This window comes from Tachysurus vachellii, chromosome 16 (assembly GCF_030014155.1).
Source record: "Tachysurus vachellii isolate PV-2020 chromosome 16, HZAU_Pvac_v1, whole genome shotgun sequence".
Lineage (NCBI taxonomy): Eukaryota > Metazoa > Chordata > Actinopteri > Siluriformes > Bagridae > Tachysurus > Tachysurus vachellii.
The window spans coordinates 22205683-22225682 of record NC_083475.1 but is presented as its reverse complement, the minus strand read 5'-3'; the positions used below and the strand labels follow the sequence as shown (position 1 = coordinate 22225682).

General features: G+C 41.3%; 1 protein-coding gene across 1 annotated transcript in view; it reads left to right on the top strand.

Moving 5' to 3' along the window:
- Positions 1-20000, top strand: part of syt1a (synaptotagmin Ia) — a 205340-nt gene that overhangs the window by 71343 nt on the left and 113997 nt on the right. Inside the window, exon 2 of the mRNA XM_060889779.1 lies at positions 2128-2182. The gene's annotated coding sequence lies outside the window, so the exon portion shown is untranslated. The remainder of the gene's footprint in view (positions 1-2127; positions 2183-20000) is intronic.

Below are 20000 nucleotides of genomic sequence, written 5' to 3'. Positions count from 1 at the left end.
CTGCCTCTATACACGCCTTAGACACCAACAACCTCTACTGCCTCTATACACGCCTTAGACACCAACAACCTCTACTGCCTCTATACACGCCTTAGACACCAACAACCTCTACTGCCTCTATACACGCCTTAGACACCAACAACCTCTACTGCCTCTATACACGCCTTAGACACCAACAACCTCTACTGCCTCTATACACGCCTTAGACACCAACAACCTCTACTGCCTCTATACACGCCTTAGACACCAACAACCTCTACTGCCTCTATACACGCCTTAGACACCAACAACCTCTACTGCCTCTATACACGCCTTAGACACCAACAACCACTACTGCCTCTATACACGCCTTAGACACCAACAACCTCTACTGCCTCTATACACGCCTTAGACACCAACAACCTCTACTGCCTCTATACACGCCTTAGACACCAACAACCACTACTGCCTCTATACACGCCTTAGACACCAACAACCTCTACTGCCTCTATACACGCCTTAGACACCAACAACCTCTACTGCCTCTATACACGCCTTAGACACCAACAACCACTACTGCCTCTATACACGCCTTAGACACCAACAACCTCTACTGCCTCTATACACGCCTTAGACACCAACAACCTCTACTGCCTCTATACACGCCTTAGACACCAACAACCTCTACTGCCTCTATACACGCCTTAGACACCAACAACCACTACTGCCTCTATACACGCCTTAGACACCAACAACCACTACTGCCTCTATACACGCCTTAGACACCAACAACCTCTACTGCCTCTATACACGCCTTAGACACCAACAACCTCTACTGCCTCTATACACGCCTTAGACACCAACAACCACTACTGCCTCTATACACACCTTAGACACCAACCACCTCTACTGCCTCTATACACACCTTAGACACCAACAACCTCTACTGCCTCTATACACACCTTAGACACCAACAACCACTACTGCCTCTATACACGCCTTAGACACCAACAACCACTACTGCCTCTATACACGCCTTAATATAAATATACACTATTAAAAAACACTGCTTTAATATAAATATGTGAATGTGTCCGCAGTGCACTAACACTCACCCTGAATATCTGCGACAGTAATAAACATTCTTGCTCCTGATGTCATTCTTTCCTCTCCTGTGGTACATACAGTATGTCCTATGTGTTTTTTAAAATCACACATTTCTGTTTTAAGTCGTGTATAATTAACTTTTACTATTAAACTCTCAGGAGCACAAACCCATTTCTGTCTCTCATTTAATCTGAATGGATTTTTCTGTCTGGATGGACATTCAGTTTGAGGAACTTAATATAATTTACCTTTTTTAAATAGGCTGGTATTTAGTGCTGTGTTAATTAATGAACATATTAGCTCACTTTACACTCGTGCCTCAGGGCAACATTCTGCCTGTTATTCAAAACATCTCTAATTGAAATCTTGGATTAGGGCGACATTTTCTGCACTGTTCAGGGACATGCATGAACTTTTCAGATACAAATTCTGCTGGATCAAACTGTATTTGTGTTAGTGATGCCTTCATTTACAGATCATGTTAACCAGCTGTGATTGTAAGACACAAAGGCCACGCCTCCTTCAATGTGACTGACAGGGCACAGAAACAGAGGCCACGCCTTCTTCAATGTGATTGACAGTATATAGACACAGAGGCCACGCCTCCTTCAATGTGACGGACACAGAAACAGAGGCCACGCCTCCTTCAATGTGACTGACAGGACACAGAAACAGAGGACATGCCTCCTTCAATGTGATTGACAGTGTATAGACACAGAGGCCATGCCTGATTGTATTTGATTGACAGGAAACATACAGGACACACACAGAGGCCACGCCTCCTTGTATTTGACTGACAGGACACACACAGAGGCCACGCCTCCTTGTATTTGACTGACAGGACACACACAGAGGCCACGCTTCCTTGTATTTGACTGAGAGGACACACACAGAGGCCACGCGTCATGGTATTTGACTGACAGGACACACACAGAGGCCACGCCTTCTTGTATTTGACTGACAGGACACACACAGAGGCCACGCCTCAGACTCTATCAGATTTATATATTATTTTAACATCTCTCTTTTTCTCTCTCACAGTTTGTCCTGTTGATTACAAGCAAAGCACCAAAGTGGATGAAAAGCGTTAAGTTCTGTAAGTACCTTTTATTGTAAGTTCTGTAAGTACCTTTTATTGTAAGTTCTGTAAGTACCTTTATTGTAAGTTCTGTAAGTACCTTTATTGTAAGTTCTGTAAGTACCTTTTATTGTAAGTTCTGTAAGTACCTTTATTGTAAGTTCTGTAAGTACCTTTTATTGTAAGTTCTGTAAGTACCTTTTATTGTAAGTTTTGTAAGTACCTTTATTGTAAGTTCTGTAAGTACCTTTTATTGTAAGTTCTGTAAGTACCTTTATTGTAAGTTCTGTAAGTACCTTTATTGTAAGTTCTGTAAGTACCTTTATTGATAGACATAAATATTACAGATAAAATGGCAGACGGAGCTGTTTCCATGTTCTGCTTGCTGTTTATTACTTGTTTAGGTTCTACAAGATGTCTGTAGTTGTTTTAACTACATCAAACAAAGTGTTAGCATTAATGAAGTCTGGTCTCCAAAACTAGCATACAGGCTAATTAGCATGCCAGACTGCCTATATCTAAGGTGTCATGGTGGAATAACACACGGTTTCCCCTGAACAGATCCTGATATCTAATCTACATGGAGCTAATTAGTGACTGCAGTGTACAGGAAGTGATGTCATACATGAGCAGAGAAGTGTGGAGTGTTTCTGTCTCTCTCTGTCATGATAAATAGATCTTCAGATCTCACATCTGTCACATGTGATTTATGAACTCGGTGCATCGTCTCTCGCTCTGCTCCCAAAAAATAAAAAACCCAAACACAAGCCCCATCCCATTACCCGCTATATTAATCACCCACCGTGCGGCTAATTGCATTTTAATCCTGTTTTTTTTTTTTTTTTTTTTTTTTTTGCTGTAAAGCACCCTGAAAAAAAAAACGGCTCTGAATTTTCCGGTGCTGTCTGTAATTCTGCTGTAAGTCTGCTGAAGCCCTGCTGTGGTGCCTGTGTATTATCACTGATTTCAGACCTGCAAATCCTCTTAGATTTCTCCAGCAGATAATCCAGAATGTGCGCTGGCATAAACACAGCTGCGTCAAGCTAGTGTTTACTGGAGAGACACAAAAGGCCAATCCTGTTCAAACCCAGAGCCATGGGGGATAGAGTGAAGAAGATACAGGTCAATCTAAGAGATGTAATCCTGACCTGCTAATTTAGTGATATTAACGCTAATCCCTGAACTTAACACAAAAATGCCACCCAGAGGAACTGTTTTATTTACCGTCTATCTACTTATCTAGTTAGCTAGATAGCTAGAAAGATATTATGGTAGGAAAAAAAGCTAGTTCAGAGGTCAGGTGTAGAGGTTTCTCCTACTCTACCTCAGGACTTCCTCAAACACTTTCTTACCAAACTGAAAGGTTCCAGAAGCAGAAGGAGAGGGTTGATTGACCATTCTGTAATGAGATACCAATCTGTCTTGACTTGCATAAACACTGAGACTGACTTATGTTACTACAAGTTTGTGTTATCTATCAGAAATGACGAGATAAAAGATTCCCAGAGCCCCTGGACATGAAGTATAAAAGGCCCTGGTTTATTAATCTACTTATCTAGCTCACTAAAAATGTTAAGTTGTCCGAGGTACAGTAGGAAGGGACAAGTTCAGAGTAGAACTTCAAACCCCACTGTTCCTGCAGGAGGTCTGGTTCTGATTTAACTGGGTTGTTTATTCTGTAAATCATGACCAAGCGCTGTCTTTATGTCTTTATTTGACCCATCAGACTGGTGATTCACCCCATTAGTCTCTGGATTGCACAAAATTACCTACTCTTAAGGTAATAGCTCCTGGAATTAAAGTTCCTCCAGTAAAATGTCACAAACATTCCTTTGCTCCTGAAAATGCTCCTGTCATGGAATCCAACTGTATATATAAAATGTATTAGGGGTATGTTGGGTGCAGGTTGGGGGAAAGTGCAAAGTGTAGATTGTAGCGGGATGTGTAGTGCACTAGGGGTAGGTTGTGTAGGTTGTGTGTAGAGTATTTAGGTTAGTGATGGTTGTGTAGTATGTACAGTTTCATTGCAAGGTGGAAATGCCCCAGCAGCCCAAGGGAATTGTGGGAAATAAGTTTGAGCATGAGCAATTGACTCAACTTCCTGCTGCCTTCTGCATCACTCATTGTTCTTTATTAATTGCTTCCCTGCTGAATTAATAAAACACACTCAACCTCGTCCTAAAAGGAAACTGTCATAAATTCACATGGAAGCGAGGTCACCTTGTGGTGGTCTCCCTGGCGACCGCTTTGATTGACAAGCCATTCAACCAATTACTGCTAATCAGAGCTCCCGTCGGGGGAAACAGGCAGGCCTCGAGTAGCTCGGTGAAACGAGCTGGGATTGTTATGCAAAGCAGATCCTCAACAGTGAACAATCAGAGGAACAGAGACGGAATGAAGCCCATCTGTGCTCCAACACTTCCATGGACAATCTTCAGCTTTCCAAACAGAAGAAACAAATTTAAACTCCAAATAGCTGCAAGCTGTGAAGGCTAATAATAACGGAAATGGAAATAGTGCATCAGGGGTATAGCGAGGCTCTTATGGGGCTCATTGCAGGAATTAGCCTCATCTTCAGTGCTATACCAGGCATTCTATCTCCTCTCTTCAGAGTACATTAGATGCACTGTATGGGAGCTTTTAGGAGCCTCTTTCATTCCCTCTATCGTATTAGCCTTGCTAAACACACTTCTTCATTCTAATTCTCAGTGCAGATAAAGATGTATTATTTATTTATTTTTACCCTCCTTGTTTATCCATCTAAAGAGACAGGCCATGCTCGATGTTCCTCTTTTAATCCTGCACATTACTCTATTTCATTTCCTCCCTAATTCTGTAATCATCAAACTCCAACACGACTCCACGTTACACTAGAACCAATTTCACATCCGTGATGTCTCTTCATTCACGCCTCCCCGAATTTACCTATTATTCTGTTAATAAGTCATCATGGACATCTCACAACACTGACATGAATATCTAATGCATCCAGTGAGGATATTATCTGGAGATTACAAGTTGGACCCTGAACATTTCCTCCTCGATGTTAATGTCAGAGCAGGATGAAGGATGAGTTTCTCATTAAAATATTCAAACTTTAACATGTGAAAACACGTCAAATCTCTGAAATGTTCAAACTTACATAATAAACTATTTGCATAATGGAAGACAGAAAAAAAGACGAGACCATCAGTGACTCATCACTCATGCAAATGAAGACCGAGAGTCCAAATTCAGCCTATTAAAGAGTACATTAGAGAGTCCATTAGTAACAGAGCACAAACAAACAGCAACAAAACCCAGGTATCGTGGTCAATTTCTAGAACATTCTCCCTCCCAAACAATGAGTCAGGTCACTCACTGGTTCATTTAGAGAGCATTATAAACCCAAGAGAAAACATAGGAATGATGGAGTGTGGAGAGGAACACTGGTGTTTGATGGAGACTTTTGGTATCAGATGGTTTTTGTTGGTGATGAATAGTGTTTGTTGTGAAATTAAATTTCAGGGAAAACTTGAATGTTTGTTAGTTAAAAGATGAGAAGTGTTGCATTGTGGTTTGTGTTTGTGGGTGTAGTGTTTGGTGATATTTAGAATGGTTTAATAGAATGGAAATAGAAGGAAAACCTTGGTGTTTGGTAGTGTTTGTTTTTTAACAGTATTTCAGGGAAGATATTTGAAGATACACACTGGTGTTGGATGGAGTTTGCTGTTTAATACCATTTGAAGATTGCATTAGAGTTTTTAATGGCATTTTGTAAACGCTACAGGATGTGGGTGTGGGTGTGATATTGGATGGTTTAGATGATGTTTCTCACTAAGATCTTAGATAAGATTTTAGTATGGTGTTTGTTGGTGTAAATAACAGTGTTTGAAGAAGAATGCTGCAGGAACAACTTAATGGTAGATTTTGGTGGTTTATTGGTCACATTGGTATTTGTTTGTGGTCTTTAATTTTTGTTGGTGTTTGATGTTTGTGCTGAACAGAGATTTCATTAATATGTTGATGCTTTTAGGAACGCTTGTGTTTTGGAGAACACTGCTGTTTATTGGTGTTGGTTGGACATTTTGATAGGAAATTCTGGTGTTTATTGTTTGATGATTGTGATAGAATATTGTTGTTTGTTGGAATTTTGTGAAAAATATTGGTGTTTTTTGGAGTTTGTTTGTTTAATAGAAATGATTGGTGCTCCTTTGGAGAATGGTAGTGTTTGATGAAGAGTGTTTTATTTGTATAAGAATATGCTAACACCATCAGTAATGTACAGCAGACCGTTTATATTGTTATTTAGCACATTCGCTATTAGACATATGAGTTTTATTGTAAAAGTTTTACACAATAAAGTTTTATTTGTTGATTTTTCTATCTGGCAGTTGTGTATCTTGAGTTTAAAAAATGATGATAGACTTTCAGATACTCAAGCTAAAAGAGTTGGTGTCAAACAGATCATTTAAAGTTGTGAGCAAATCAATCAGGAAGTGAGCGCTTCAGTTAATGTACCCACTCCATCAGAGTTTCATCATCTCGGTGCACTGAGGTAAACCTGACAGCTTGCTGTACACAGTAATTGTGTTCAGCTCCTGCAGGCCATGAGGTGACAGGAACATGTTGGAGATTCAGTGAGCTGTACAGCGAGTGTGTTTGCTGTGTCATCGCTGTATCATGATCTTTATCCACACAGAATCTCCAGCTCTGCAGGAAGGATTTACAAAAAAAAAAAATAAACATACAAATGCATTCTCCTCCAAAAGTAAAGGAACAACAAGGCTAATTCTATTAATATTGCTATTCTCCAATATGACAATTGGGTTTAAAATCAAAAGATAAATATGGGGAAATGATGTTTATATCTAGATGTGTTCAAGTGAATTTATTGGAACATGTGTTTCTTGTTGCCCAGATTTGTTCTGATATATTGATGGAATAAACAATTTATAGCGCGAAAAGAATACTCTTTGTGTTCTGGGCCTCACCTGTGAAGACTGCATTTGTTGTTCATGAAGAGCAGAGAGCTGTTTATAGGAAAAAATCAAAAGAGAGAAAGTCATCCAAACACTTGACATGAAGATGAAAGAGAGCACTAGTGTTCCAACAAGCAGACATAAACAGGTTAGCCATAGAAAACAGCAGCTGAAGTACAGCTGAGAAATACTGTGAGAACACCAACAACCTTCAGAGGGCCGGGAGAAGGTCTCATGATACACTTTTTGAAGAAGATTTATAGAGCAGAAATATCCAGACCATACCAAATCTCTCTTAGAATCAGAAGACCAGATCAGAAATTTCAGAGAAGTCAAAGTGACGAAGAGTGTGGACTAAGAAAGGATCTGCTCATGATCCAAAACATATGAACTGATCTATGGAACATTTGATGGTGGTGTCATGGCTTGGGCTTGCATGGCTGCTTCTGGAAGATTCTCACTAATCTTTACTGATGATGCAGCCCATCATGGTAGCAGCAGAATGAATTCAGAAATCTTCAGAAACATTCTGTTCGATCATTTACAGAGAAATGTATCAGGAGGAACTTCATCCTGCTGCAAAACAATAAATAATGAATAATCCTTAGTTTGATCTTTTAAACCACTTTCGGAACTTCAGTACAAAAACATCAGACGAAGAGCAGAAATCCGAATAAAGTGTCATCGGGTATGTTTTCTGAGTCACCTCCCCAATCCTGGGCTTCTTAAAAGAGCTTTCAGACCTCATTCATTCTCCAAAGGGCCCCGAAAAGGCAGCAGAGGATGAGTCAGCAAGGCCATTTTATCTTTTAGCAGTGGGCATAGGCCGCTTCACACTCCACACTAGCATGCTCATGATGAATGCCAAGCAGCCTCAGGGGCTTTTTTATAACAGATGCTAGCATTGATCTCAGGAGCTGTCCATCATACCAATACCCAAGGCTGTAGATTACTGTCCATCAGTGAGAGCAGTAAAAGCAGAACCTGAGCAAACCTCACAATCAAGACCAGTTGAAAAAATGTCTTCTAAACCATTAAAACCAACAACAGAGTGTGTGCTCAATTCAAATCCATTAGCAGAAAGGGCACTCAATAACCCCAAAACCCATTACTGAGTAACCCAGCACTCTGAGAAACCACACAGTTAATGTAGCAAACCAGCAAAAAAAAAACAAAAAAAAAACTTCTCAATCCCCAAGCTAAACTAGCATACACTCATTCCCCAAGCTAAACTAGCATACACTCATTCCCCAAGCTAAACTAGCATACATTCAATCCCCAAGCTAAACTAGCATACATTCAATCCCCAAGCTAAACTAGCATACATTCAATCCCCAAGCTAAACTAGCATACACTCAATCCCCAAGCTAAACTAGCATACACTCAATCCCCAAGCTAAACTAGCAAACACTCAATCCCCAAGCTAAACTAGCATACACTCAATCCCCAAGCTAAACTAGCATACACTCAATCCCCAAGCTAAACTAGCATACACTCAATCCCCAAGCTAAACTAGCATACACTCAATCCCCAAGCTAAACTAGCATACACTCAATTCTCAAGCTAAACTAGCATACACTCAATCCCCAAGCTAAACTAGCATACACTCATTCCCCAAGCTAAACTAGCATACACTCAATCCCCAAGCTAAACTAGCATACACTCATTCCCCAAGCTAAACTAGCATACACTCATTCCCCAAGCTAAACTAGCATACACTCAATCCCCAAGCTAAACTAGCATACACTCAATCCCCAAGCTAAACTAGCATACACTCAATCCCCAAGCTAAACTAGCATACACTCAATTCTCAAGCTAAACTAGCATACACTCAATCCCCAAGCTAAACTAGCATACACTCAATCCCCAAGCTAAACTAGCATACAATCAATCCCCAAGCTAAACTAGCATACACTCAATCCCCAAGATAAACTAGCATACACTCAATCCCCAAGCTAAACTAGCATACACTCATTCCCCAAGCTAAACTAGCATACAATCAATTCCCAAGCTAAACTAGCATGCATTCACAAATGCTAAACAACAACTAGCACTAGCATGCACACACTGTCAGATTTCTCAGCAGGGAAACAAGGTGAGCTGAAGAAGCAGAGATAGCGAGAGCCCTGTTAGTAAGGTGACCTTAATCACTTTTAGACACCGCAGTGTAGCGGAAACTGTTTCAGGATAAATGCAAGAGCACTCTTCAGCCTGCTCCATGATGTGTGCATCACGTCTGAGCACGAGTCTGACTGATCTGCCTGCAGAGTCCAAAACAAATACCAAAAACCCTGAGTATTAAACTCCTAGATTCAAGTTTTTCTTTGTTCAGAATGAGTCATGTTCCATAAAGTGGCTTTTGATGATGTCTGAGGGTGTTTGATGTTAATGGTCTTTGATGATGCCTGATGGTGTTTGATGTTTAATGGTCTTTGATGATGCCTGATGGTGTTTGATGTTTAATGGTCTTTGATGATGTCTGATGATGTTTGATGTTTAATGGTCTTTGATGATGTCTGATGGTGTTTGATGTTTAATGGTCTTTGATGATGTCTGATGGTGTTTGATGTTTAATTGGCTGTTGGATGTTAATAATAATGATACTGTTGATAGAAATTATAGTATTAGAGGGAAACTGTTGGTCTTGGATAGTGTTGAATGCTTCATGGTGTTTATTAGTGAAAAGTATTGGACATATCGTTGGCTGCTGTTTGTTGGTGCTGACAGCATTAATAAAGTTAACAGTACTCAAAAAAAAACTCTTGGTGTTAAATGATTTTTCTTGGTTCAAAGGAGTTTTAGGAACATTGTTAGTGTTGAATAGTGGTTGTGCATGTTTGGTGTTTGTTGTGCATACAATAGAATAGAATATTTAATCTGAGTATTTGATGAAGAGTGTTGGTGTTTAATGGAGGATTAGTGTTTATTGAGTGTTAAGGCTTTCTGATGGTGATTAGGGGTTAGTGATGTTGGTGTTTTATGGAAAATGTTTGTTTGTAAGGGGAAGAATGTTGGTGTCTGATGTTGTTGGATGGTGTTTGGTGTTTGATTGCGTTTGATGCTATCAGATGTTGTTGGAGGGTGTTTGGTGTTTAAAGGTGTGTGGTGGTGTTATATGATGGAGACTATTAGCTCAGTCTGCACTGTTATAAAGAGTGGATCTTCAAACACAGTGAAAACATCTTGAAGGTTAATGTTTATGGTGTTTATGATGATTACACCTCCACCATTGTGTATTTTCCTGAGAATGCTCTACAGCTGTGTGTTTGTAGGACTGATATGAAATCATCATCGTAACCAAGAGATGGAGCTGATTAAAGTCTGGGATTGATCTAAACAGGGTCAAGGTCACAGCAAGGTCAATTCTCTGAGGCATGACTGTAAGCCTTGTTTGTTTAATGTGGGATGATTATAAAGATCTTTTCCCCCGACACACCGGTGTGGTGTGAATGCAGGATAAATCTAAGAGCAGTCTTTAACCTGTCTTTTGATGTGTGCAAAATATCTGTGGCAGTTTTTCTTGCACAGAGTCCAGATGAGGCAGCGGTGAGTCATCCAACACGCTAGTCACGGCGCTTCACTGAGCAGCATGTTGCTAATGCTAAGTAAAACTCAGCTAGTGTGAAATCACAGAGGAGAGAGACAGAAATAGCGTCTGCTCTCCTACAGATTATGGTTGATTTGTGTTATAGAAGCTGTGCTCACTTTTTACTTACAAGAATCCATGTTTTTTTCCATAAGGCAAGTGTTTGATGTTTGGATTGTCCTTCAAATCCCTTTTCCTCTCTTTAATATGCAGTGTTAGGAGATTAAATGTTTCTCTGCACAAATCCGACTCCCACAGAGGCTTTTTTTTTTTAGTCTTTTTTCGCTGCTTTCTGCTTTCTGGAATGAGGAATGAGGCAAGTGTCTGAGCTTCTCTATTCATCCTCTGTAGAAAAAAGAAGCCAATAGAAATGATGAAGATGATAGTGAAGTCAAAACAGTGCTCTGAAAGCCTAAATGTCACCATGAGAAGAGGAAGAATTATTTAATCGCACTTAAAATTCATCTTAGTCTGTGTATGTGTATAATATCATAACTACGCGTCCAGGCGTGTATCATATCGTATCTATGCGTCCAGGTGTGTATCATATCGTATCTACACGTCCAGGTGTGTATTATATCGTATCTACGCGTCCAGGTGTGTATCATATCGTATCTACGCGTCCAGGTGTGTATCATATCGTATCTACGTGTCCAGGTGTGTATCGTATCTACGCGTCCAGGTGTGTATCATATCGTATCTAAGTGTCCAGGTGTGTATCATATCGTATTTACGTGTCCAGGTGTGTATCATATCGTATCTACGTGTCCAGTTGTGTATCGTATCTACGCGTCCAGGTGTGTATCATATCGTATTTACGTGTCCAGGTGTGTATCATATCGTATCTACGTGTCCAGTTGTGTATCGTATCTACGCGTCCAGGTGTGTATCATATCGTATCTAAGTGTCCAGGTGTGTATCATATCGTATTTACGTGTCCAGGTGTGTATCATATCGTATCTACACGTCCAGGTGTGTATCATATCGTATCTACGCATCCAGGTGTGTATCATATCGTATCTACGTGTCCAGGTGTGTATCGTATCTATGCGTCCAGGTGTGTATCATATCGTATCTACGTGTCCAGGTGTGTATCATATCGTATCTACACGTCCAGGTGTGTATCATATCGTATCTACGTGTCCAGGTGTGTATCGTATCTATGCGTCCAGGTGTGTATCATATCGTATCTACGTGTCCAGGTGTGTATCATATCGTATCTACGTGTCCAGGTGTGTATCATATCGTATCTACGTGTCCAGGTGTGTATCGAATCTACGCGTCCAGGTGAGTTCCAGAAGTGAGTATTTAATGTAATTACGGCTCAGATTGAGAGCTCGGTGCTCAGCCCAGCTTAACTCAAACCAGCATACATTATTCATCTAAAAACACAGTATCCTTCAGCTTTATGTCACAGTCTATTTTCTGTTAGCTTCCTGCCGTGACGTTATTGATTTCTGCATCCTCTCTGAAATGACGTCTTGTATCTGCTCTTCATTTCCATTAAAGAAAACATCCATCTTTGTTTAGCATCAAATATTATTCACATTTGTTAGTTGTAGTCAAAAACTGGCATTCCATTATACACTGGAGTCTGATTGGTGCTCAGGTGTTGATGAATTCTCTCTAACAGCAGATCAATACAATCTACACAATGTTCTGTCTTATATAAGGAATAGAACACTTGGGGATTGCTCTTTTAGTGAAATGATGGACTGTGTGGGGGTCACGGTAACACTGCATCATCACACCACCCTGTCACTCAGATTTCCCAGAATTCATCAGGAACTCTCGTTCAGAATAGTACAGGTTAAGTGTTAAGGTTAAGTGTAATGTTGCCTGAAAGCTTGGTGTAAATCGTCCCTGTGGCAGTGCGAGTGTTTCACACGGGTACAGATCAGTAACTGGCAGTTTGTTGTTTCAGATCTGAAGGTTTATTCTGTCTGAAGGCAGTGATTTTAGTAGCACAAACCTCTTATTTATAGTCTGCGTGATTTCAGTCAGCTTTTTTCTCGAAAGCGTTATGTTCAATAGTTTTATATTTTCATTCATTCATCTTCTACCGCTTATCTGAACTACCTCGGGTCACGGGGAGCCTGTGCCTATCTCAGGCGTCATCGGGCATCAAGGCAGGATACACACTGGACGGAGTGCCAACCCATCACAGGGCACACACACTCATTCACTCACGCAATCACACACTACGGACAATTTTCCAGAGATGCCAATCAACCTACCATGCATGTCTTTGGACCGGGGGAGGAAACCGGAGTACCCGGAGGAAACCCCCGAGGCACGGGGAGAACATGCAAACTCCACACACACAAGGTGGAGGCAGGACTCGAACCCCCAACCCTGGAGGTGTGAGGTGAACGTGCTAACCACTAAGCCACCGTGGCCCCCCACTAGTTTTATATATAGCACAGTTAATTGTGCATGTTTCATAGATTTACTGATTTCTCTTCAGTCAGCATGTCAGGTGACTTTTCAGTGCTGCAGTAACATGTACCATAAGACTCCTGACATGTGGTGTAGAGTTATTCAGGATTATTTACATGTGGATCGTTCTCTTTGAGAGGTGTTTGTACAGCATGTGGTATTTTTTATTCATTGTAAAAACAGTGAACACATTAGCACGATGAGGTGTCACATCACATACACAGGGACAAAAACCACAGCGTTCACAATGTTCTGTTAGCCGAACACAAGCAACGAATCACAATTAGTGTGGCAGATTCCAGGACCTGAGGACAGGGCTGTCCGGTGTGATATTTCTCCTCTTTCACACTAATTAAATTATGCTTATCAGAGCTTTTCTTCAGTTTCCTGCAGCCGAGCGACCAGTTAGTCAATGAGACAGAAATTTTGAAGACCGTCCTTTAAAAAAAACAACAAAAACTATATAATAAGTTTATAAAAATGAACACTCAGCCGTGTCACAGCTCAATCACATGAAGAAGATCTGCTATTCCCACCCATCATCCTAACCTTCTTTAACCTTCTGGTCTCCAGGCCACTAGGGGGGGCATTTTTAACTACATTTTCAAGCGTCTGCATTATAACTAATACAGATATGCAGGAGCTTTCCCCTAAACACCTGATGGTATCATAACTCATCATAAACACATGCGTAAAAACCTTTCTGAACTCCGAGGTCAACACCTCACTGTCCTCACTGTCCTCACTGTCCTCTCTGTCCTCACGGTCCTCACTGTCCTTACTGTCCTCACGGTCCTCACGGTCCTCACTGTCCTCTCTGTCCTCACTGTCCTCTCTGTCCTCACGGTCCTCACTGTCCTTACTGTCCTCACGGTCCTCTCTGTCCTCACGGTCCTCACTGTCCTTACTGTCCTCACGGTCCTCACTGTCCTCTCTGTCCTCACGGTCCTCTCTGTCCTCACGGTCCTCACTGTCCTCTCTGTCCTCACTGCTCAGTCTGAGTGACATCTACTGCTTGACTCAAATGCATTTTAATTGTCTCCTAACATTCATGGCTAATTTTTCCGACCAAACGCTGACCTTCTTGTTTAATGAGCCTCATTCATCCACACCATTTCCACCAGTAGATCTTTGATTACTTTTTTTTGGTCATATATTCTGTAGATGAAGCCAAATCACCCAGATGTGCAGTTATAATGCAGCTGTGGCTCATAACCAGGCATCAGATGAAGATCAGAAAACATTAATGTGGAGCGGCTGCTGGTTTCGTTCACACATCTGCTTCAGAGCAGTCTTTCAGGGACTCGTCTCCTGGTGCTTTGTTTGATGGTGTCCAGTGTTTTTCTGCTTTGGGTGATCAATACACAGAAAGCTCCTTCAGTCCCTAAACACTCCAGATGGAACACGAGATGTTTCCACTACAAAGACATCGTCCATGAATCATTCCACTGGACTCTGAAAGCACACATGTGACATAGCATTTTACACAATTAGTCGTGCAGCATTTGTGCGCTTATCCTGCTTCATCCTAATGACTGCGCATGTCCAATAATCTATAAGATTTGTAGTAATGTCTCCCGCAATGGTTTTGTAGCTGTGGATTTGGTGATAATCTCCAGGATGTCCTCCAGCTTCATCTGTAACAAGCAGACGATGTTGAAACCCTCCACTATTCTGTGCTTCTTTACATCTGTACCATTGTCACAGCTGTCTGAGAGTTGTCACTGGATCAGAGACTGATCCTATACATTGGTGTTCTCATACCTGTTCACACATCGCACCATAACCTCGCAGGAAGCCAAGGTGTCCAGAAATGTTTCTGAGTCTGTTGTCAAACTTACAGCTTTGTGTATATTTACATTCGTATTCCCAGATGCTCTATATGCTAATGATCTGGCTATAGCTATCAACACACTCCAGCACTGCCAGGATTATAGATAGCCGTCCATTCTGCTTGAAGTGCATCATTTATATTTATGTAGAATGTTTTTACAGAAGCTGAGCTTGAAGACTGTGATGGACCTGGGTGTTTGGATATCCAGGAGATGTTCATTCCACAGCCTGGTGCATGACGGCTCAGGCTGAGCTGCTGGGGCTTTCAGGGTTTGCAGTATGACGTGGTACAGGATTAGTCACTAGGTTGGTCCAGTGGATGGAGACTGGTCCATTGTAGCTCTGTATGCTGGCATTAGGGTTGTAAATCAACTGGTCATTGATGGCTGGCTGTTTAGCTGTAAGAACAGGAATAAAATAACAATCAACATCACATTCACATATGTGTATGTATCACGTGTGTATCCAAGGCTCTTAATGGTTTAGCTCCCATGTATCTAACTAGTCTTCTAACACGTTACAATCCTTCACGCTCTCTGAGATCACAAAACTCAGGACTTCTGGTAGTTCCCAGAATATCTAAGTCTACTAAAGGTGGTAGAGCGTTTTCTTATTTAGCTCCCAAACTCTGGAATAGTCTTCCTGATAGTGTTCGGGGCTCAGACACACTTTCTCAGTTTAAATGTAGATTAAAAACTCATCTCTTTAGTCAGACGTACACATAATACATCTAGTATTAGCTAATATTATGAACATGTTTGGATATTCCTCTCCACTGCTTCTCTCTTTCTAACCATCATGAGGCATCCAGAAATTGTACCAGCTCCGATTGTGTACCATGACATGAAGATTTTGGACCTTCACTGAGACGAGGCCAACTCTGTGAGGATCCTGAGACATCTACAGATCTACCAGCTCCAGTTAGACTCTGCTTTATAAAGTATTCAGACCTTCTAAGAGGAGATATGAACTCCATGTGGTCTTTGAAGACAAAAACCTCCACATCAGTATACAATTGTCAGACTGTGTATTTATAATCACACTCTCCAGTGTCACCCAAAATAGGATGAGGTTCACTTTTAAGTCGGGTTCCTGTCAAGGTTCCTTCCTCTTACAGTCGCTTCAGTCACCTCAGGCTTGTTCATTAGGGATAAATACAAACACATTTAAATATAAGTCTAATATTAATCTTGAACTTTTGTATTGTATTAAATTTATTGTATTATGTTTCTTATGTTCTGTAAAGCTGCTTTGAGACGATGTTCATTTTTTAAAGAGCTATACAAATAAAATAGAAGTGAACTGATCATTTGTACAAACAGACAGTGAAACCTACAGTTTTAAGTTAACTAATAACTAATAGTGACATGACAGTGTGTCATCACAGTGACATCACAGCTATGTTGGTGTTTCTACATCAGGTCCAGGTAGAAACACCATGTTCTAATGAAACCAGTGAAAAGTCCTGCAGCATGTTTATTCATTTCTGATGGAACAAAAATAACCAACATAAACTCTGTTAGAGGTTTTTCCAGCTTTCGTGTGAAATTACAGCATATAAAAGAAAAAGCACATTTTTAGTGAATGAAAGAAAAACAATACAATAACCAGGTTGTAGATGTGGGGGGGCATGGTGGCTTAGTGGTTAGCACGTTCGCCTCACACCTCCAGGGTTGGGGGTTCGATTCCCGCCTCCACCTTGTGTGTGTGGAGTTTGCATGTTCTCCCCGTGCCTCTGGGGTTTCCTCCGGGTACTCCGGTTTCCTCCCCCGGTCCAAAGACATGCATGGTAGGTTGATTGGCATCTCTGGAAAATTGTCCGTAGTGTGTGATTGCGTGAGTGAATGAGAGTGTGTGTGCCCTGTGATGGGTTGGCACTCCGTCCAGGGTGTATCCTGCCTTGATGCCCGATGACGCCTGAGATAGGCACAGGCTCCCCGTGACCCGAGGTAGTTCAGATAAGCGGTAGAAGATGAGTGAGTGAGTGAGGTTGTAGAAGTATACACACCTCTATACTAACACTCTTTTGTAGCAGCTTTTAATGTGATTCCACCGAGTCGATCGTCTCGAGGTCTCTCGTTCTTTCTGGTTAAATCATTTGATATCCATCAAGCTTAAAGAGCATCTTCTGTGCTCGCTACATCTCCACACAGATGTTCAGGTCTGAACTCTGGCTCAATCTTCTGTTGGTGAAGTCGTTCCTGTACTGAGGTCGACTTGAGCTTTTGTGATGAAAGGTGAACTTCAGCACACCTTAAGATTTTTAACTTGCTTTTGTAGAACTTTATTATTCCATCCCTGAGAAGCCTCAGTTCTGACTGATTAAAACCCTTAGAGAATGATGTTACCTCGCCCCTGCTGCACTGGGGGGATGGTGGTCTTTTGGTGATGTGTGGTCTGTTTCACTGAACATACCTTTTGGAATTATTAAACAGCACAATGTTTTATGGTCTGATGAGATCAAATCCAAACATGGTTTAACGTGATGTAGTTGATTTTGATGGTCTAGATGTTTTACCCCATCACCCAGACATGTAAAGAATGAGATGTCAGATTTTCCTGCAGCTCCTTTAGTGTTGCTGAAGGTCTCTCAGCAGTCTCCATGGTATGTGTTTGTCTGTAATAAATGCTGGAGGGACGTCATGTTGTTAGTGATGTTGCTGTGCTGATCTGGTTCCTCTACGTGTTCATGATGTTCTTTTCACTGTTCCATGATACATTGAGCGTTATGGAAATTCTTTCATTCTCCTCTCCCTTATGATTTATTTCAACACGTCAGGTATCACGTATGCTTTGTGAGATCTTTAGCTTCATTCTTTTGGTGAAATATGTAAAGCTTGAAATTTGTACAGAAACGACTGATCTTTATTTGGGGTTCATCAGAAGCACTTCTGATAGGCTGTGATTGTTTTGCACTTCATTGTCCTTTAACAGTGGTGTGTTCACTATTATATCATAGTGTGTGATGATCTGGTTGTTTGCAGAATGCAGTTAGCTCCAGGTTTCCTCATCATGGGGCAGTATTACGTTAGTTAATACTGGATCATTCCAGTCTGAAGTGTGTACAGAGTAAATGTGTGTGTAGAGTGGCGTAGAGGATACACACACTACAGCATATTGAAAGGATGAGTAATGTTTGTGAGGAGAAACCGCTAAGCAGCCACCCGTGTTGCTTGTCTGAAACCTTTCCACTTTGACTGACAAGCTGAAGTTTAGTGTGTATCAGGATGAAACCCAGTCTGAGCTCTGGGGGTCCTTTGGGACAGTGATTGAAAAATCTCAGTGGCTTAAAATGACAGCGAGAGCACATGGGCTTAATTAGTCAGCAGGAGCAGATAGCATCCGTCGTGACTGAAAGCCCACACAATAGCAACAACACGCACAAAAAAAAAATCCCATCACACAAAGCACAGCATGGCCGCGAGTCCTGAACGTTCTGGGGTTTAAATGCCTGTGGAGGTTATCAGAGCGCTCAGAAAGCCGTCTTTATATGTGTTCCTCAGAGCCCAGAGGGCGTCTTGTCTATTCCATGACCTTGGAATGACCTGCTTGTGTCCTGTGGGATTTCATGGCTCAGGAGCTGGACTGTCCTGATAAGGTCTCTCAGCACCTCCAGCTCCACTGATGAATAGTAAATCAAACCGACTGGACTGCTGTGATATTATGTGGAAATTCTTTCTGTTCTGTGGACGATTTTCCAACTGTTAAACCTCTGCGTGAGTCGGCGCTGCAGGGTCTGGTAACGCTGCTGGATTCTGCTGGTGTAAACTGGATGTAAGGACAGGACTATTCACACAAACCTTTAGCCAGAGATGTCTGTAGTTTACACAGAATCACAAGGTCTCATTATTTTTGGAGACATCTGCGTGTTTTCTTTAGTTGCTGCTCGTGTTATCACAGAAATCAATAGCAGAAACCTTCCTGAGAGGATAGAAGAGGAAGAACAAGCTTTTATGTGTCACATATACATTACAGCACAGCAAAATTCTCTTCTTCATACTGTATATCCCAGCTGAGGAAGTTGAGACCAGAGCACAAGGTCAGTCATGATACAGTCTCCTGGAGCAGAGAGGGTTAAAGCCCTTGCTCGAGGCTCCAACAGTGACATCTCAGCAGTCCAGGTGCTTGAATCCCAACCTTAAATAAACAACCCAGTGTGTTAACCATTGGAGCCACAACTGCCCCAAACATTGTGAGGAACCAAATGAGAGCAGTGATCTCACCTGGTCACTGAAGCAATGTGGCATGTCAGTCAGAACTAACTAATTATCTCCAAGGAAGTGTGTGTTTGGGTAGACCTGACGTTCCCTCAGTAATCAACCACACCGTAATGGAACAGATAATCCTGCTGTCAGCCGTGGATGTGTTTATCGCGGCCGGTGAGTGTTTCACTGACGTGTGAATCTGAGCTGTAACAAGTAGAGTCGAGGATCAGTTTCACTAAATAGCCGTCTGAATTGTCCAGTCAAATCCAAGGCCAAACTGCATTACTGAACAAATCCCACTTGAATAAGAAGGTAGGTTTGTAAGGACGAGGAAAATGTTTTGTAATCTCAGCTTTACAGGAGTCGTGTTGCATCTGTTAAAGTGTGTGGATGTTATTGTGCTTTAACATCATCTGTTAAAGTGTGTGGATGTTATTGTGCTTTAACATCATCTGTTAAAGTGTGTGGATGTTATTGTGCTTTAACATCATCTGTTAAAGTGTGTGGATGTTATTGTGCTTTAACATCATCTGTTAAAGTGTGTGGATGTTATTGTGCTTTAACATCATCTGTTAAAGTGTGTGGATGTTATTGTGCTTTAACATCATCTGTTAAAGTGTGTGGATGTTATTGTGCTTTAACATCACCTGTTAAAGTGTGTGGATGTTATTGTGCTTTAACATCACCTGTTAAAGTGTGTGGATGTTATTGTGCTTTAACATCATCTGTTAAAGTGTGTGGATGTTATTGTGCTTTAACATCATCTGTTAAAGTGTGTGGATGTTATTGTGCTTTAACATCACCTGTTAAAG